The sequence below is a fragment of the Arvicanthis niloticus genome, chromosome 29 (genome assembly GCF_011762505.2).
Source record: "Arvicanthis niloticus isolate mArvNil1 chromosome 29, mArvNil1.pat.X, whole genome shotgun sequence".
Taxonomy (NCBI): Eukaryota; Metazoa; Chordata; class Mammalia; order Rodentia; family Muridae; genus Arvicanthis; species Arvicanthis niloticus.
The window spans coordinates 313,876-335,547 of record NC_133437.1 but is presented as its reverse complement, the minus strand read 5'-3'; the positions used below and the strand labels follow the sequence as shown (position 1 = coordinate 335,547).

Below are 21,672 nucleotides of genomic sequence, written 5' to 3'. Positions count from 1 at the left end.
CACACACAGGTGGATACTATAGCCAAGTCTGTGAGCTTTAGGCTCTTTAAGAGGCCACGTTTCTCAGCAATAAGGTAAAGACCAATAGATGAAGTCTGCCTTGTTCTAACCTCAACATGTCTCCACACAAGCATGCACACCCCACACATCCCAACACCACACAAGCAGTGACAAATCTCTGGGTGTCTGTGACAGTGTTTACAGAGACATTTAATAGGATGAAAAGACACCATTTGAATAAGATCATACCATGTCCCAGGATGGACCCAGACTGAATAAACAGAACCAGCACACCTTCCTTCACTTCATAGAGGGCCCTTTCTGCCATGACAGGCAATGTTCTCAAGCTGAGAACCAATGTAAACTTTTCCTTCTTTAAGTTGCATTTGTCAGGTATCACACCATACAGCATAAAATAAACTGTCATCTGTTCATTTAAGAAAAGGAAAATCAAAGGCAGCATGTATTTGGTGACTGGAGGAAGACATCATCTCATTTTAATAGTAGAAAACATGGTGTATCCTTGCATCCAAACTCAACACTTACCAAGTTGACCCAGAGACCCCTGCGAGGTATGTGACAGCATCCAATAGGCTTTCATCTCACTCAGCACACCAAGACAAGCAATGTGGGCCTGCAGCCCCCCACCAAAGCTCAAGACAGCAATGACTGGAGCCTGGGCATTGGAAGAAGGACAATTAATGGACCATGTAAGCAACAACAGCATATCTAAGTTTCTGCTTTCATGGAGTGAAATCTGTCCCATGTTACTGCTCTAGTAGGGTAAGCCACTTTCCTGTTCATCCTAGAGTAGTTGAGCTGCAGAGGCTAGGGACAGCACAGACAATCCCACCAGTGTGGCCCCTTACTTGCACCCACCTGGTCAGCTTGGATGTTCAGCTTTTGTAGCGCCTCCAACACCTTGGGACTGCGTTTGTGCACAGCTACCTCTTCTGCTTTCTGGAGTCCAGTGGCAAAGCAGATCCCAGAGCTTCCAGAGACAAGGGAAAACAGGACACTTCAGGAATTTTTCAGTGAGAAAGGAAGCACAGAAATCACCTAGAGTGGTGTCCTCCAAAGAGTTACCTACCAGTTGCAGGTTGCTTAGGAGCAAAGGTGGTCAAGGGCTCTGAGTTTAAGATGTGTATCAGATACTCAAAACATAAACTAAAGAGCAGCCAAGGGCCAGTCAAGATGGCTCTTAAGGTAAGAGTGTCTGCCAATCACTATGATGACCTAACCACATAGTAAAGGGAAAGAACTGCTTACCCTAGTTGTCCTCTGACCTACACATGCACTGTTGCATATGTGTGCAAGCATACAGGCAAGCATGCACTCACACACATACACACAACAAACAAACAGATGATAGATTGATGAATAAATAAATCAGTGCAATTTGAGCTGGATACAAATGTCTCTGAAGGATGAATAAATAAATCAGTGCAATTTGAGCTGGACACAAATGTCTCTGAAGGAGCTGCCTCACCTCTAATTAAATACTACATTTCAGCTGTTACCTCCACCTTCCATTCATTCCCCACAGTTACTCAAAAGCTTATATAGCTTTATCTGTAACTGAAAAGTTGTCAAAGAGAGAGGAAGGGGGGAAGGGAAGGGACAGGGCTAGGAGAGAGAAAAACAAAGAGAGAGAGAGAGAGAGAGAGAGAGAGAGAGAGAGAGAGAGAGAGAGAGAGAGAGAGAGAGAGAGCTGATTATTGATTATTATGTGGCAAGAGGATTTTCTTTCCTGTTCCAATCTAGCTGGTGTTCTGAAACTGCTTGTACATTTATAGCTTAGGGAAGTTGTTTTCTATGATTCTGTTAAAGATGTTTTCTGGCCCTTTGAACTGGGAATCTTTACCCTCTTCATAACTATTATATTTGGGTTTGGTATTTTCATAGTGTCTCAAATTTCTTAGATGTTTTGGGTTAGAAATTTTTACATTGGCCATTTTCTTTGACTGATGTATCATTTTCTTCCATGGTATCTTTTTACAGGTGAGATTCTATTTTCCACCTCTTGCATTCTGATGCTTGTTATGTAGCTTGTGTTTTCTTTCCTAGGTTTTCCATCTCCAGAGTTGCCTCCATTTGTGTTTTCTTATTCTTTCTATTTCTAGTTTTAAAACTTGTACCATTTTATTCACTTCCTCTGAGTGTTTTATTGTATTTTTCTGTATTTCTTTAAGCATTTTCTCTTTAAAGATTTCTACCTATTTGAATGTGTTTTACTGTATTTCTTTAAGGAAATTAATGATGTCCTCTTTAAAGGCCTCTATCATTTTCATGAGATGGGATTTAAGGTCATAGTCTTACTCTTCAGGTGTGTTAGGATATTCATGCTTTGCTGTAGTAGGAGAGCTGGGTTCTGATGGTGCCATATTGCACTAGCTTCTATTGATTATGTTCTTGCACTTGCTTTCATCATCTGGTTGTTTCTGGTATTGGTTGGCCTGTGTATCCCAGATTTGAGCAGGACTCCAGGGAGTCAGTCAGACCTATGGTGCGGGGCATTGTTCAACAATATGAGACTGCAGGTGTAGATGAGGAGGGAAGGAGGATGGAGCTCCAACAGGTTGGGGCAGTCTATTGCTGCTGGGCATGCTGGAGTCCCAGCAGACAAGAGGGATTGGGACAGGTAGGTCTCACCTGAGTGATGCAGGTTAGAGCAGGACTCCTGGGAGGCAGGTGGAGATGGGGGTTGGGGGTCATCACCAACATTCTTAAAAGAAACTTTACCAAAGTTCAAATCACACATTGAACTCTACACAATAATAGTGATGCTTGGGAGTCAGCCCCCAGCATGGTGGGAGGAGAAGCTGCTTCCTCTTTCTTCCTTGTCCAGTTCTTCTTGAGGCAGCCCCAGAGAAGAGGGGATGGAAGGTGGAAGAGCATTGGCAGGGGGTAAGACCTAAGGTTGTGCTACTGTAGTTAACCTGCCCTCTGCTATCATCTGACCAGAGACTACAACCTCTGGCACTAGCACCTCAGCTCAAAGACAGCAGAGTATTAGAAAAATAGCCTTGTACTATCTTAAAAACTTCTTCTGAGGGTAAAAGACTGAAGGCTTAGGTGATTAACACCAGTAGCCTAACAGCAGAGGATTAGGCAATGAGGCCTTTGTTCTATCTCAGCAGGAACTGCTGGGCTCTAACTTACCTCTGCTAGTCTGAGGTTGCAGGAAGAAAAGACACTTAGAAAAGTTATTATATAGAGTCTTTTTTTTATAATTTCACATGAGAAGCACTTTTAATTTGTAAAAGTTATTTACTATAACTTATGAGTTCATAATATAATTGCTTCATTACTCTCTTCCCTTTTCTTTCTCCAAACTGTTCCATACATCACTCCCTAGAGTTTATTACTAAGTGTAAAAAGTTTCCTATGAACGCTATCTTGTGGAATAGTTTGAAGAGAATTGGTATTAGGTCTTCCTGGAAGGTCTGATAGAATTCTGTACTAAAACCATCTGGCCCTGGACATTTTTGGTAGGGAGACTTTTAATGACTGCTTCTATTTCTTTAGGGGTTATGGGACTGATTAGATGGTTTATCTGCTCCTGTTTTAATTTTGATACTTGGTATCTATCTAGAAAATTGTCCATTTTGCCTAGATTTTACAATTTTGTTGAGTATAGGCCTTTGTAGTAGGATCTGACAATTTTTTTTTAATTTCTTCAGTTTCTGTTGTTATGTCTCCCCTTTCATTTCTGAATTTATTAATTTGAGTACTGTCTCTGCACCCTTTGGTTAGTCTGGCTAAGGGTTTGTCTATCTTGTTGATTTTCTCAAAGAACCAGCTCTTGGTTTTGTTGATATTTTGTATAGTTCTTTCTGTTTCAATTTGGTTGATTTCAGCCCTGAGTTTGATTATTTCCTGCCGTCTACTCCTCTTGGGTATATTAGCTTCTTTTTGTTCTAACACTTTCAAGTAAGCTGTCAAGTTGTTAGTGTATGCTCTTTCCAGTTTCTTTTTGTGGGCACTAAGAGCTATGAGCTCTTAGAGGATGCAGAGAAAGAGGAACACTACTCCATTGTTGGTGGCCTTGCATGCTGGTACAACTACTCTGGAAATCAGTCTGGCGGTTTCTCAGAAAACTGGAAATAGATCTACCTGAAGACCAAGCTATACCACTCAGAAAACTGGACATAGCATTACCTGAGGATCCAGCTATACCACTCCTGGGCATATACCCAGAAGATGCTCCAACATATAACAAGAACATATGCTCCACTATGTTCATAGCAGCCTTATTTATAATAGCCAGAAGCTGGAAAGAACCCAGATGTCCCTCAACAGAGGAATGGATACAAAAAATATGGTACATTTACACAATGGAGTATTACTCAGCTATTAAAAATAATGAATTCGAGAAATTCTTAGGTAAATGGATGGAACTAGAAATTATCATCCTGAGTGAGTTAACCCAATCACAAAAGAACACACATGGTATTTACTCACTGATAAGCGGATGTTAGCCCAAAAGTTTGGAATAGCAAAGACTCAACTCACAGACCACATGAAGCTCATGAAGAAGGAAGACCAAGTGTGGATGCCTCAGTACTACTTGGAATGAGTAACAAAAACACCCAAGGGAGCAAATATGGAAACAAACATGGGACAGAAACTGAAGGAGGGGCCATCTGGAGACCATTCCACCTGGGTATTCATCCCATGTACAGTCACCTAAGCTAGACATGATGTGGATGGCTAGAAGTGCATGTTGACAAGAACATGATATAGCTGTCTCCTTAGAGGTCTGCCAGAGACTGACACATTCAGAGGACGATTCTCACAGCTAACCACTAATATGATCAAGGGTTTCCCAATGGAGAAGTAAGAGAGAAGACTGAAGGAGCAGAAAGGGTTTGTGACCCTATGAGGAGAGCAACAATACCAATCAACCAGAGCTCCCCAGGGTCTAAACCACCAGCCTGGGAGCACATAGGGATGGACCCATGACTTCAGCTGTATATGTAGGGGAGGATGGCCTTTTCGGGCATAGGTGGCAGAGGAGATTCTTGGTCCCATGAAAGACGAACACAGAGTTGGGGGAAATGTGAGGGTGGGGAGGGTGAGTGGGGGTGGGGGGTAGGTGAGGGCACAGCCTCATAGACACATGAGGAGGGTGGATGGGATAGGGGGTTTTTGGGTGGTGGGGGGAAGTGGGGTAAGGGGATTAAAATCTGAAATGCAAATATAATATCCAATAAAATAAAATAAAATAAAATAAAATAAAATAAGAAAGCCATCTAAAGGGAAAAGCAGAAAGGTCCTAAGTGGGGAAAAAGGAAAACTTCTATTCTATCTGGGAAAAGGGAAAAAATTCTATTCTATCTCTATTTCTATATCTAACTATTCTAACTCCCTAACTATTGTAACTATCTGACTATTCTAAGTAACTAACTCTTCTCACTAACTCACTCTTTTCTTTGTCCTCAGAACTTATACATCTTTCATAGTACATGATCACGTGTTACAAAGTTCATCACAAGTTCACACCGAAATTCAAATCACAAATTGAAATAGAAGTTTACAACAGAGAATGTTTACATGATATCCATTAGGAGCAATTATCTAGCTAAACATTCATCACCTGTCTAGCTCCACAGGTTCGCTGAAGGTTTAAAAAAACTATAACTTAAGAAATTAGTAAGTTTTGTATAAATAAACCCAGGCAATATTTTCTCTTCTGTCCTGGTACCTATAATAAATCATGAGTTCCCTTTGGTGACCCTTGGTTCATTGTTTTACAACCTCTTGGAATGTGCTTTGAGCAGGAGAAAGTTTGGTTACTATCTCTCGGAGCAATTAACTGATAATACTCAGAAGACTGGCAGAGTTCTCATTACAGTTTTGACTATGTGTGAGGGATCTAATAGCAGTCCCGTTATAAAAGAGCTTAATAATCATTGATATAATTTTAGGAATTCTTATAGGATCATCATTAAGACTTAAGAAGTCATCTATTTGTCTATATAGCATTACTACAAGACAGTACACTTTCGTGGATCTGCAGAGATCTGCTCCAAAGGGGTGTGCTATTGCTTAGTGATTGCTACATATGTTTAATAATAATAGTAAGAGGAGAAGTATATTAATAGCAGAAATCTTTCCTAAAATTACGTCCACCACAGCCTTGCAAATGGGGCACAATCATCACAGATTATATAATAATCCGAGGTAAGCATTTCAGGATGATCATCTGGTAATTATTAGCTTGTCCTATTATGGCTCCTGACAGTGTGAGATTTCAACACCCCATTTTTACATCAAAATAGAAACTAAACAGAGAAACGAAATGAAACAAATAGATGTTAGGAACTAAATGTATTTAACAGATATCTATAGAACTTTCACCCCCCCCCCCACATGCACACCAAAAAAAGAATATACCTTCTTCTCAGCACCTCACAGGCCCTTCTCCAAAATTGACCCTATAATCAGGCACAAAGCAAGCCTGAACAGATACAAGAAGATTGAAATAATCCTATGTATTCTATCAGATCACCATAGATTAAGGCTGGACTTCAATAACAACAGAAACAACAGAAAGCCCACATACTCAGGGAAACAGAACAATTCTCTACTAAATAATAACTTGGTCAGAGAAGAAATAAAGAAAAAATGAAAGACTTTTTAGAATTCAATGAAAATGAAGGCACAACATACCCAAATTTATGGGATATAATGAAAGCAGTGCTAAGAGAAAAGTTCATAGCACTCAGTGCCTTCATAAAGAAATTGGAGAGATCACATACTACCAATTTAATAGCACACCTGAAAGCTCTAGAACTAAAAGAAGCAAACACATCCAAGAGGAATAAATGGCAGGAAATAGTCAAGCTCAGGGCTGAAATCAGTCAATTAGAAATAAAGAGAACAATACAAACAATCAACAAAACCAAAAGTTGGTTCTTTGAGAAAAACCAACAACATAGACAAATCCTTAGCTAAATTACCTAAAAGGCACAGAGACAGTATCCAAATAAACCAAATGAGAAATAAAAAGGGGGATACAACTATAGAAATTGAGGAAATTCAAAAAACCATTAGGTTGCTAGACAGTGGTGGCACATGCCTTTAATCCCAGCACTTGGGAGGCAGAGGCAGGAGGATTTCTGAGTTTGAGGCCAGCCTGGCCTACAGAGTGAGTTCCAGGACAACCAGGGCTACACAGAGAAATCCTGTCTCAAAAAAACAAACAAACAACACACACACACACACACACACACACACACAATTAGGTCTTACAACAAAAGCCTATACTTCATAAAACTGGAAAATATAAATGAAATGGATAGATTTCTAGATAGATACCCATACCAAAATCAAATCAAGATCATGTAAACAGTCAACAGTCTCATAACCTCTAAGGAAATAGAAGCAGTTATTAAAAGTTTCCCAACAGGGGAATGTGGGGGTAAGTGAGCTAGGAGTGTGTGTGTGTGTGTATGTGAGGGGGTCACAGGAGCACCCTATCAGAGACAAAATGGGAGGGTAGAAGGGGTGAAGAACTCTTGGAGGGGGACCTTGAATGAGGAAACAACTAGAATCTAAGTAAATGAAAGAATTAAAAAAAATTCCCCACCCCAAATGTCAATAGGCCAAACGGAAAACTACAGATTGGGAAAAATATTTTCACTAACCCTAAAAACAACCAAGAGCTAATATCCAAAATACATAAAGAACTCAAGAAGTTAGACTCCAACAAGTCAAATAACCCAATTAAATTGGAGTACCAAGATAAATAGAATTCTCAACCAAGGAATAGCAAATGGCCAAGAGCCACTCAAACAATACTCAATATCTTTAGTCATCAGGGAAATGCAATAAAAAAAACCCACCTTATACCAATTAGAAAAAAGTGATTCCACCTTATACCAATTAGAATTACTAAGAGCAAACTCTCAAGTGACAGCACATGCAAGGATGTGTTGGGAGCTGACTTTAGTAGAAAGCGGCTAGATCAACTTTGCAGCCATCTGGAACCATATACCCTGATGAAAGACTTGGTTGTCAAAAGCCTATAACAGCTGAAGCACACTCTGATAAATATATTGTTTATCCCACATAGCTTGTTTTGCTGTTTAGTGACCTCAGCTGTATGGTGCACGTGGTAAAGTGTTTTCACCTGTGTTCTCCTGCTTGTGTATATAAATACCTCAAAATTCCCTTCAATAAAAGAGACTCAATGGAAGAGACTTGAGAAGAAAAAGAGACTGAATCACACCCTGTCTTGTCTCCATTCTTCGAGTCTCCTGCCCCAAGAGCCTCTCTCGCTCTCTCTCTTGACCAGAGCACTTAGCCCCAAAAGTGTTGAGGCAAAGCGTTGAGGCAGAGTAAAAGCCACAACATTTGTGGCGTCCAACGTCGGGCTCCAGTAAGCGGGATACAGTGGAAGACACCCTGCGCTGGAGAACCAGTGGACTGACAGAGTCTCAACATTAGAGTTCCAGTAAGCGGGATACAATGGAAGACACCCTGAGCTGGAGAACCAGTGGACTGACAGAGTCTCAACATTAGAGTTCCAGTAAGCGGGATACAGTGGAGATAGCGCTGGAGAACCAGTCGACTGACGGAGCTGGCTGAATTCGGAAGTGAAACAAAGGTGATTGCATAGTAACAAAAACGGGGCAAGAAATAAGTAAATAGAAACAGATGAAAAAGGATTTAAAGATGCAAGGAGTAAATTGCAGGCTGCTCTGAGTCAAGAGAGCCAAACAGATAGATAAAGGTTATAGTAACAAAAACAGGGCAAGAAATAAATAAGCAGAAACAGATGAAAAAAGTTTTAAAGATGCAAGGAGTAAATTACAGGCTGCTCTGAGTCAAGAGAGCCAAACAGATAAATAGATAAAGCATATAGTAACAAAAATGGGGCAAGAAATAAGTGAGTAAAAACAGATGAAAAAGGCTTTAAAGACGCGAGGAATAAATAGAAGGCTGCTCTAGAGAGACAGCTAAGCAGAATGATAATAATTGATTTAACTTTCAAAATGGGTGTGATTCTGAGTTATATAGTTATATTTTTCTGGATAAAAACTCAATGTAAAGGTTTTTCTGGTTACTTGCTTAAGGAAAGGCTAATTTGGAAAAAAAAAAAAGGTTTTTCTATGAGTTTTCTGATGAGGTCATTAAGGTAGTAGTTATGTCTTCCAGAATTATATGGATCAGACATGACAGAGGTAGGCCTCCAGAACACTAGATTTCAGAGAATCAAAATAATTATCTTGATACTAAAACTTGTTTTGAGATTTGTATATTGCAGAATACACAGCTTTGGAGAATGAATCTTATCACCTGCATGTTCACTGATGCCCTGGACTTCCAGCTGGATGCAGTTAAGACAGACTTCAGAGGCTTATCAATTTACCCTTCCCCTCATCCCTCTTCTAATATCTCAACACCCATGTTCAGCTTGAAGAAGTTAATGAAGAGTCGGCGCCCCAATTCCCTGGACTTGGGGACTGAGGTGGTTAATATTAGGCTGTCTTTATCTGTATAATTGTTACTAAGCTGATGCAAAATTCAAGGATTTCATTGGTATAAATTTGTGGGTACAAGGCTTAGACCTTTCACTTCTCCAACAGGGGAAGTTGTGTGTTGCCTTAAAGAGTGTTGCTTTTATATCAACAGTTCAGATATTAAGTCTCTTGTCTCTCAGGTTCATGCTGTTCAATAAACTGATGGCTTTTGTACGATGCTATTCAAATGAAACCCATACAGGTCCAATATTACAGGCTGGAAGCAGGGGACTCTTAAACCTCTGTCATCAAGATTGACGAGGATTAACCCCTAACTTACGTGCTAAGCCGGATAGCCAATGACAGGTAAAGGAACACTTCAAGACCCTTGCCCCTAAAATAAAAGAGGCCTCACCATCTTAAGTGAGGCTGGGGTCCTTTGTTCCAACCTAGGACAGGCACAGTTTCTGTAAGTTTTTCCAGCCTTCCCTTTTGAAAAAAAATTTTTAAAAGGGGGACCTGTTGGGAGCTGACTTTAGTAGAAAGTGGCTAGATCAACTTTGCAGCCATCTGGAACCATATACCCTGATGAAAGACTTGGTTGTCAAAAGCCTATAACAGCTGAAGCACACTCTGATAAATATATTGTTTATCCCACATAGCTTGTTTTGCTGTTTAGTGACCTCAGCTGTATGGTGCACGTGGTAAAGTGTTTTCACCTGTGTTCTCCTGCTTGTGTATATAAATACCTCAAAATTCCCTTCAATAAGAGAGACTCAGTGGAAGAGACTTGAGGAGAGACTCAATAAAGGAGAGACTCAATAAGAGAGACTTGAGAAGGAGAGACTTGAGAAAATAGAAGAGACTTGATCACACCCTGTCTTGTCTCCATTCTTCGAGTTGCTTGCCCCTCCAGCCCCACCCACTCTCTCTCTTGACCAGAGCACTTAGCCCCAAAGGGTTGAGGCAGAGTAAAGGTTACCAAGGATGTAGAGACAGGGGAACATTCTTCCATTGGTGGTGGGATTGCAAATTTGTACAAACACTTTAGAAATCAATCTGGTGGATTCTCCAAAAATTATAAATAGTGCTACCAGAAGACCCAGCTATTATACCTAGGCATGATCCAAAAGATACTCTACCATAATACAAGGATACATGGTTTCTTATGTCATAGCTGCTGTAATGATAATAGCCAGAAACTAGAAACAATGCATAAATCTCTTAACCAAAGAACTACAGAAAATGTAGTTTAATAGAATGTAGTTTAATTTTAATATTTAGATATTGAAATCAAGGACATCATCAATTTTGCAGGCAAATGGATAGAGCTAGAAAATATCATCCTGGGTGAGGTAACCAAGACCCAAAAAGACATGCATAATATGTTCTCAATTATAAGTGGATGTTAGCCAAAACATAAAGATGCCTATGATGCATCCCACAAACCCAAAAGAATTTAACAAAAGGGAAGGCCCAATTAAGGATGCTTGACTCACACTTAGAAGGGGGACAACATAGTTATAGGGGACAGAGAGAGAGAGGGAACTCGGTATGAAAGAGGGGGTGCAGGGGACTAGAGAGTCAGGATCAAGTGTGGGGAGATACTGGAGAGAGATCCAGAGGGCCAAGAAAATGAATGGAAATCTGCAGCTTCTGGTGGTGGGGGATGAGTGGAATCTCTAGGAAATCCCAGAGACCTGAGATTGGGAAGGCTCCTAGGAGTTAATGTGGGTCATCTTAGCCAATATGCCTAACAGTGGGGACATGGAACCTGAAGAGGCCACCTCCTGTAGTCATGCAGGAACCTCATTGGTGCTATAGAGACAACAACCCATCCATAAAATTTCCAACCGAAAATTTATCCTGTCTACAAGAAATACAGAGATTGGGAATGGAGCAGAGAGAGGGAATGGCTAAGCAATAACCTTGAAGCCTATCCCAGGGGCATGCACCAATCTCTTTTTTTTTAATTTTTAGTTTATATTTTATTTACATTTCAGATGCCATCCCCTTTCCCCATTTCTCCTCCCTAGAAAGCCCCTATCCCATGCCCCCTTTTCCTTTTTGCTTTTATACAATTTTTTAAAATGTTAATCAAAGGCTTTATAAGTTTGGTAATGCTCAATCAGAAGTGTAACCCAATACCCAACCTAGATATATAAACTATCTTTGACTGGTGGAGACACGTGAACATCTGCCTCCATGCGCCCCCTTCTCTCTCTTTCCATGCACCAATCTCTAACTTTATTAATGATAGTCTGTTATACTTGTAGACAGGAGCCTAGCATAATTGTCTTCTGAGAGGCTCTACCCAGCATTAAGTGAAACAGATGCAGATATCCACAGCCAAATGTTGCATGGAGGTCTGGGACTCTTATGGAAGAGTTGGGGTAAGGATTAAAGGCCCTGAAGAGGAATCCCACAGCAGGGCCAATGTAATTAACTAACCTGAATCCCTAGGAGCTCTCAGAGACTGAGGCACCATTCAAAGAACATACATGGGCTAGAACAAGGCCCTGGCACATATGTAACAGAATTACAGCCCAGTCTCCATGTGTTCTCCCAATAACTGGAGCATAGGCTCTCCCTAATTCTGCAGTCTAACTATGATATCTGTTTTCCAATGGGGTTGACATATCTGGCCTCAGTGGAAGAGGATATGCTTAACTGGCAGAGAATTGATGTGCCCAGGTGAGGGTATGCCCAGGGGAACCCAATCCTCTCAGGAGTGAAGAGGACAAGAACTAGAGGACTGGCTCTGTGAGGGAAGCCTGGGAAGGAGACTTTAGATGTAATTAATTAATTAATGACAGAAAAAAAAGGAAAAGCAGGATTGTAGGATCCAGGTGGGTTTAGACACCACAAGAACATGTCCCATAGAACCAAATAAGCAGGACACATAAGACCTCATAAAGAACGAAGTTGCAGTCACAGAACCTTCATAGGTCTGTACTAGGGCTGCTGCACATATGTTATGGTTGTTTAGCTTGGGGTTTTTATGGGACTCTCAAGGGTGGGAGTGGAGGTGTCTCAAACTCTAATGTATTCTCTTGGGATACTTTTTCTCCTACTGGGTTAACTCATCTAGCCTTGATATGAGGATTTGTGCCTAGACTTATTGCATCTTGTTATGCTGTGTTCAGTTGCTATCCCAGGGAGGGCTGATGTTTTCTGATAGAAAACAGAAGAGTAGATATGGAGCATTTTCTTTGATTCCTGGGACAGACATGGTAGAAAAAATTACTCCCATAAATTATCATTTTATTTCCACATATATGCTATGGCACAGACACACTACTTCACACACACACACACACACACACACACACACACACACAAATAAATGAATGTGATAAACACATTAAAAGTTAATCACGCCCATGATTCACCACTTATGTCCTGATTTGGGAGACTCTGCACAGCTCATCTTCCTGACTTCTTCCACTACTTTCAAGGTTGCTTTCTCCTGCAGCACAATCAGGTCCCACTTTGTTGTGGAATGATGGAGTTCTGAGGTGAGAATTGGTTTCTGTAGGAATGAACCTAGATGAATAGTCCTTAAGGCACATTAATCCACCAGTTTAGACTTACTTTGCAGTGGATATCTGATAAATGTCATAATGTTATAGACTGAATTCAAATAGTCATTTAAACAATTGAAGTCTGGCACAGACAAAACGTAATTAGGTCCTTGTGGAAGGTTTGTTGAACATACATTGGAAGATTCTGTCTTTAAACCAGATGTTTTTGTCTTTTCAGCCATTGGCTCCTCAGCCCAGGTGACAGTGATTCCATCAAATTGTAGCTATTGATATGGCTGCTGGTAGGATAAGGCTAAGCTTATCTTGAACACACTACCCTCCTGAAGGCCAGTCCACAGTTTACCCTCCCCCTACCACACTCCCTGATGGACACTGGGGAGGAGGTTCGTTTTAACTACACCCCAAACATGAAGAGCAGTGGGCTGGCTATAACTACTGACCTGTTCTTGCCCTGCCCTAATCTAGAAATTCCTTACTTCTGAAAGGCCTTAGATGTTTCAAGTCCTTGTAAAAATTGCTAGGAGATGGGCTAAGAGGCCCTGATACCTGGACCTGTCCAGTTTCCCCAAACATTCATCTAGCCAAACATTCTTCCCTTCTGTGGGAGAAACTGATGAAAATAGACAAAATACACCAGACAAAATTAGCTCTATGGAAGGTAATTTTGCCAATCTCAGTGACTATCATCAGTGATATAATTCATGAACTCTACACAATAGTTGTTTTTAGTTTGATTGTGATGGGGTTACTTTTATTCTATTTATACTCCACCCCTGTACTACTTGAGTTTCTCTAGCAACTTACCTACACACTGCTAAATGCTCACTATCAGGGAGTCAGGTTACAGGAAGCTTCAATGACAAAAACAAATATAAAAGGAAAGTTTGGTAAAAAGATTTTGGTACTTACAGATCTTGGGGATGCCTAGCAGGTCTCCTGCACAGAGAAAAGATAGATGGAGAAGAGTGACGACCAGCAATATGTAAGGAGGAACTAGGTTGTGAGTTGCTTCAAGATGGCAGACAAATGCCTGGATGGTGCATTTAAAGGAAACCCAGCCTATGGAGGGGAGAGGAAGAGTGCTTTCTAGTTGTTATCTGTATTGCAAGCTGGCACCCTTTGGGTGTGGTAAAGAACTAACTGGAAATTGTGTCAAAGCGGAACTAACTGGAAATCTTGTTCCTGGGATTAAAGTCAAGTTTACATTAAAAATAGGTAGAAGGATAAACATATGAGAGCTGTTTTTAAAACTGAAGTGTTTTATAAAAGCTTTTAATACCCAAACTCTTCTGTTATAATAAAAACTTAAGCATGATGTTATCTATGTTATACTTGACATTCAGAACTGAGATCATTTTCTATTAATTAATTTTGTCCTTTTAGACATGACAGAGAAACTGTACCTGTGAAACATCAATGTAATGGTTTCTATAAGACTTGCAGAATAAAAACTCCAGTTGACATGAAAATGTAGACAGGGGAAACCTCATATGGCCTCATCGCTACATGAGATTTTAATGGCTACTGAGGGAGAATCAGTATTCTCAAAGAATAAAATAAGTAGGTTATTAAATTATAAGTAGTCAGCCTTAAGCACATGCACATACAAGCAACATTAATTAGACTCATTAGAGTATGCCTGTGTGTGACATATGTGTGATAATAATTATTAAAGAGATACAAGCAACATTAATTAGACTCATTAGAGTATGCCTGTGTGTGACATATGTGTGATAATAATTATTAAAGAGATACAAGCAACATTAATTAGACTCATTAGAGTATGCCTGTGTGTGACATATATGTGATAATAATTATTAAAGAGATCACATATTTAAGGAGGGGATACAGAAAAGATTGGATAGTGAGGTGGAGAGGTGGAAATGATGTAAATATAGTACTTATATAAAATTATCAGAATAAAATTCCTGATCAGGTCATCATGTTTCAATGGAAGGCCACACATTCGTAAACATATAAGTAACACAAATGGAAACTGATGCGTGAGGAAAAATTTTAAAAACTCAAAGTTAGGGGGATAAGAAATGGTGGATGGATCTGGGGAGAGTTGGGTGAGGGTAAATAAAGTCAAAACACATTGTATAAAATTCTCCAAAAATAAAAAGATTTTAAAACTACATTTTGTTCTTCTGACAAGGCTGGTTTATATCTATAGGAGACCTCTCCTTTTCTGACAAGAAGAGTAAGGGGTAAGGGGGAGGAAAGAGAGAGACTGGGAGGAGAGAATGGAGGAGAAGCTACAATTGGGGATATAAAGTAAATAAAACAATTGACAATTCCATACACCCATTCTCCTGCTTCCTTCCTATCCATACCATCTCTTTACTCCTTACAAATCTCTTTCCCATATTTACTAGTTTTTTGTTTTGTTTAGTTTCTGCTAAGGAGAAGGAAGTGGCTCACCTGGCCCTACCACTTACTCCTGATCAACTGGCATCCAACAGACTAGAGAAGAGAGGGTGTCACAGTATCCATTGCATGTCCATTGTTGACCACACCAGGCTGTGATACTTCCAAACTCAGAGCCATTCAAACAGCTCTGTATGAGATTGATTTTACCCTTCTGCCCTCTCCTCTTTTCCACCTCCTCTCTGTGGATACCCCACCAATAAATATCTCATATCATCTTGTTCTCTTATGCTTTCTGTCCCTCCCCTCTCTCTCCATCCTTTTCTATTTGATCTTAATGCCTTATTCCTTATAGCCATTCCCTTGAAAGCATTGATGATCTCATAGGTGGCATCAACATCCAAGGTCTTCACCATCAGGCCCTCACAGGAGTCTGTAGAAAACATGGAAGCCTGACTGAGGAAGCAGTGGCTCACAAGATTATGAATAAGCAGGCAGGATTCCAGGAGAAGATCAGGGTTTGGAAAATGGAAACATGGTCAGCACAGGTACAGCAAAGCTTCAAACCCTGGGAGAGAAGAGCAGTTACACTCACCCTTCACTGATTGCTCCAAGAACTCAGCAATCTGCTCGATGTCCTTGGTGTCCAAGGAGGTGGCAAAGACAAACTCACCCTCCGTCTCCACAAAGTTCTCCCTGAGCAGCTGCCGGCGTCGAGACAGGGCTGGCGAGCCAAGGACTATGAGGAAAGGAAGTGGGCAACACTGAGGAAACAAAAACTGTACAAGTGCAGACCTTGACAGCATACACAGGGTCACATATTCAAGAGGATCTTCCCTATGCTAATGAAGGACTGGGAATCACCTTCTAAGTGAGAAACACATTAGTCAATGCAATGGTCCCTTAATATCTATGGAAGCCTTGCCTTAGATACCAAAGTTCAGACATGCTAACATCCTTTATAAACAATGGTTCAGTAAGCTAGGCAGGGGTGGTGCCTGCTTGCTAACTTAGGAGGCCCAGGCAAGATCACACACATGCCAACTTTATACATACAGACAAGACAGATATAACCTGAATGAGACATCATCTACCCATGGGAAGGCTAGCCTCTGCTCATCTTATTACTCTAAGGTAAACTCATGTGTCTAGTGGAAACAATCTGAACTCTGTGGCTCAGTTTGCCAGGTCCATATAGAACGTCAGTTCTCCTGATGCCCTAGTAACAGATTTAGATCTGAACTAGTACAGAGATTTGACTGGCACTGGCCAGACAGAAGACATCAAGAGAGAAGCAGAGAGAGGAGGCAAGAAAAGAATGAGAGATCTTACCACTCAGCCCTACCCCATAAGCACATAGGATGATCTCTCACTAGGCTGAGGTGAAAATGATTTCTAGTAACCTAAATGACCATTTTCAAACTTTTCAGTCTCAAGACCCTTAATAATCTTTTTTTTTTCCTTTTCTTTAAAGCAGATACTAAAGACTAGAGATATTTATGAGACATCAGGTCTCATAAACACCAGGCATGTACTTTACTTCTGAGCCTCAGCCCTTCACTAGGGGATTCTAGGCAGGGACTCTACTACTGAGCAACACCCCCAGCTTATTAAAATGTACTTGAGGACTCTGTTTAAAGACCTTCTATTTAGGGGAAAAGAAGAGGGGTCACACTTCTTGATATTTGTGATACAGAAATTTGAAATTTAAAGACTTGTTAATTCATTAAAAAAAACAGTGCATCCAATACACCCAAATAACATTTATAGTTCCCTTTTTTGTGCTCTGCAAATGAAGCTTGGGATCTTGAGAGCAAGCTAAACAGGTGGTCTGCTCCTGTGCTACACCTCCATACCTCCAAACAGCATGTTTTATAAAACACATCTCTATTTTAAAATGAACAGCAAGAAGAGGGGGTACAGATGAATAACAGTGTACAGACCCTTTTGTTCAAGAGAGCAGAAGCTGGCTTCTCCATAGTTTTTGCAGTCATGGGGAGAAAAACCTACATCATAGAAATATGACAGGAAGAAAAACCATACAAATGTAAAAGCACAAGAAGAGTCCTCCAAAACATCCTGTTTTGGATAGCCCCAGCCTCAAAAATCTGAATTATATGGAATAATCATGGTGTTGTCAGATTTTCAAGAGTCCCTTAATATAGTAACTGACTCTCAATATGCAGAAAGGGTTGTTTTACACATAGAGACTGCTGAACTTATTAGGATGATTCTAAATTGATCTTACTATTAATTCAACTACAACAAATTATAAGAAATAGGAGTTACCCACTATATATAACACACATAAGATCCAATACAGGTCTTCCAGGCCCTCTAGCACAAGGTAATAATGAAATCCACCAGCTATTGATAGGAAGTGTACTAGAGACTTCAGAATTCCATAAAAAAAACACCATGTTAACAGCAAAGGTTTAAAGAAAGAGTTCTCTATCACTTGGCAACAAGCCAAGGAAATTGTGAAGCAATGTCCTACTTGCTCATTATATAACCAAACTCCACTGCCTACAGGAACTAATCCTAAGGGTACCCAAAGAAATGATATTTGGTAAATGGATGTCTTTCATTTTACAGAGTTTGGTAAACTGAAATATGTGCACCATACTATAGACACATATTCAGGATTCCAATGGGCAACTGCCTTGGCATCAGAAAAGGCTGATTCTGTAATTACACATTTTTTTAGAAGTCATGGCCATTATGGGAATACCCATACAAATTAAAACAGACAATGGTCTGGCATATATCTCTAATAAGATGAAGAATTTTTTTACATATTATAATATAAAGCATGTTACAGGCATATCACACAATCCTATGGGACAAGCAGTTATGGAAAGATCTAATCGAACTCTAAAGGAGATGCTTAATAGGCAAAAGGGATCAATAAGAACCCCCAAAGATAGATTACATAGTGCTTTATTAATCTTAAGTTTTTTGAATGCTAATGAACAAAACACCACAGCCTCTGAGAGACATTGGATGGAGGAAAAAACTACTGAACTAAATCAACCTGTTTATATTAAGGATATTCTGACGTCAGAATGGAAAGTGAGAAATGTGTTACGCTGGGGAAGAGGTTATGCCTATGTTTCCACAAGGAAAAAAAGCTGTGGGTTCCTTCCAAGTTGATAAAAATCAGACATGACAAAGGGAGACCTCCTGAAGACCTTGTCAACACAGAAGAAAAGGGAGACTAACACAACAAACCAAATAGGTGATGTATATATGGTGTTGTTTATGTCTCTTATATGGAGATAGCTCTGGAACTGGCTGGGACTAAAATGTCTATACAAAGCCAAGAACACTTAATTGGGTACTAATTTTTCATGACTTGTTAATACATGCCATCCTTTATGAGGGCATGTATACCACATTATATTACAGTTTGATTAAGTGATCAAACTAACCTGAAGGGCAGTTGCCTTTCTTTATTAATCTTCATTGACCAAGCTGTGTGCCCTACATGCTCCATGTGAATGTCTTTATAGAACTATCTGCTGCTTTTAAGTTTTATTTGTTGCAGGATGAAAGAAGAGAAACACAGCCCTAGCAAGATTCATACTCAGGGATTCTGAGACTCTGGGACCTTCTATTCCAGCTTTGTGCTTGATTCTACTGCAACTACATCAAAGCTGCTTCTTTTAAAGACTTGCTTCCAGAACTTCTGAACAGCTTGATTGCCTGTCCAGCCTTTCTGACTGTCACAGTCACAGTGTCAGCTAAGCAATGAACTTTCTCAGCACATAGTGACTTCAAGGCAAATGATGCCAGCTAGCTCTCCTTTAACTAAGCCAATTTTCCTATTTTTCTTTGGGCCCCCAGATGGGAATTCTTTGCCCCAATTCAGCTGGAAGCAGACAAAAGGAGATCATCGTCCCAGTTCTTTATGTTGGGGTGGATGATTCTGGTTACTTTAGAAATTATACATGTGTTGTCATTTAAAGGATACTTTACAAATGTAGCTTTAGACAGGGAGGGAACTAGAGAGCTTAAACTCAGGGATTTCTATGCTTCCTGTCCTCTTCTCTATCCTTCTTTCTTAGGTAAAAGGGAGGGAAGAAAGAAGGGGGGGACATAGTAATATCATAGAAATAGACAAACAGGGTTAGGTTAGAAAATTTACTCTTAAGTGAAACATTACATAGGTATATCTTACATTGGTGGAAATCTTTATGATTGTTACAAAGTTGAAGTTATATTCTCTTATATTGGTATAAAATTTATTTTGTACAAATTTAGGGTTTTCACTGGTGTGAGTTTCTTATTGATATAAAAGTGGGATTAATATTTTTACTCTCATATAGGCATTGTGCCTATATAACTCATTTAGAAATACAAGGCTTAGACCCAGTCCTTTTTTAACATTTTTTTTTTAAATGATTTGAGATGGCTGGCTTGTGAGTTAAGGGCCTATAACAATTGCATGGCTCAGAGCTTACTGTTAGGGTATTTTATAGATTTTTAATTAGAAATAGCGGAAAGGAATTAACAGACAACAGTTCAGATTGCTTTACATAGACAGTTGGTTTTCAAAAACTTCAGAAGTCCACTGAATTGATGTTACAAGCATTCCTGTATAAATGTTCATTTTATTGGAGACCTGTCTGCTCCTGACAGCTTCCCTGTCTTGGATTCTAAGAAGAAATTGAGCATCTTTGGAGTTACTCCAGTTGTGGTAAGACAGCCACTAGGCAAGGATTGCCTCTTTTCATCTACAGATGAAATATTGCGCAGAAAAAGGACACACTTGTGAAATAGTTGACTGATTATATCTGCCAAGAGAGGGTAATCAGCCCTTAATAATTCTGCATTACTAGGTCTGTCAGATGATCCTGGGCAGAAGGCTAAAGACCAGAAGCTCCAATGTTTTGAAGTAAGGGACTGTACAGGTGTTCAGCAGTCTCTATAAATTGGTTAAGTTTTAGAAGTCATGCTTTGTGCTTCCCGTATATTCAGTTAATTCAGTCATTCTGATGGGGTTGAAGATTTATAGTCTCACAGCCAACCCAGGCTACTTACTTTGAGAGGATGATTTTCGGATGCTGTTTGTTCTGAAGACAGAATATAAGCCAGGTTCAGAACTAAGTCTTTTAGTTGAGAGAGATGGCAGAGGTTCTATTTAGTTAACAAAAATGATGGAGTGGGTATTAGGTCTATCTTGTACTTTAACAATTACAACATGGTAATATAGTTTGTATTCAATTTATATCTGAGAGAAAAGAGTCTTTTAATTTGACAGAAAGGGGGAAATGTTGTGGATAGCCCCAGTCTCCTGTTTTGATGGTTGGTCCACTTTCCTGGGAGGAGCTGTGGAGGAACCTTCTGTCCAATTGAATTTGTAAAATAAAGGCTAGAGTCAGTGACAGGGCAGTAGAAGGGGAGGTGGAGAAAAAGGCTTAGGGGAGGAGCCAGAAGGGGAGGAGTTGGATGGGGAGGAGTCAGAAGGGGAAAAGTTAGAGTAGGAAATCGACAGGAGAGAGAGAGGATCTGGAGGAGCCAGAGGTGGAAGGACAATGGAGGAGGAGAAGAGCGTGGCCTGGAAAAATTGCAAGTTGTAAGGGATCTCATAGCTGGGGAATAGAGTAGTGCAGTGGTAAATCTGCCCAATCTAGGCCTCCAGTTTATATCCATAAATATTGAGTTGTGTTTTTCTTGACCGGACTTATTTGGGTCGAAGATTTACCACAACACCCTGAAAGAAAGACTGGGGACCTCTGACCTCCAAAGTCCACACTTAAGAAAGTTACTGCCCATGCATGAGATCCCAGCCCAGTGCTGGGGTAGAATCAGAAACAGAAGCCAAAGAGACAGCTCCATGTTCACTCCAACCTGCCACCCTGTGGCCACCTGTCACAAAGCAGAACTCACCTCTCCATTGAGGTAGATGAGGTCAAAAGCATACAGACACACTTGCACCTGTATCTCCGATGCATCAACATCCTAGTTGGAACAGAATAAGAGACCAGGCATGAGGGCAAGAGAGGTGTCATTCTGTGCCCTATCTCATCACGTCTCAGGCTGACCCTACCATTCCTCACTCCTACCCCCAGCTAAGGTCACACTGCCTAGGAGGCAGCAATGCTGCAGGCATAAGCCCTAAATGAGGGTGGCTCTTGGGAAATCCTAACCTCATTCTCCTTCACACATGATTTGCTTTCCAGCTTCCCTTGTAGCTGATGATGATAAAATGCCACAATTTTAGCCAACTAAATATAAAAGAAAAGCCAGCTGAGGTACAAGATATGTGACTTCCTCAATAGGGC

At 40.3% G+C, this 21,672-nt stretch overlaps 1 long non-coding RNA gene across 1 annotated transcript; it reads right to left on the bottom strand.

Annotated features, from left to right (window-relative positions):
* Positions 1-553: 553 nt before the first annotated feature.
* LOC143440316 (uncharacterized) lies at positions 554-14,119 on the bottom strand. Its single transcript, XR_013108075.1, has 3 exons — positions 13,925-14,119; positions 880-991; positions 554-676 (listed from the first exon to the last, which is right to left on the bottom strand). It is a non-coding gene; the product is annotated as an uncharacterized LOC143440316 (long non-coding RNA).
* Positions 14,120-21,672: the final 7,553 nt, after the last annotated feature.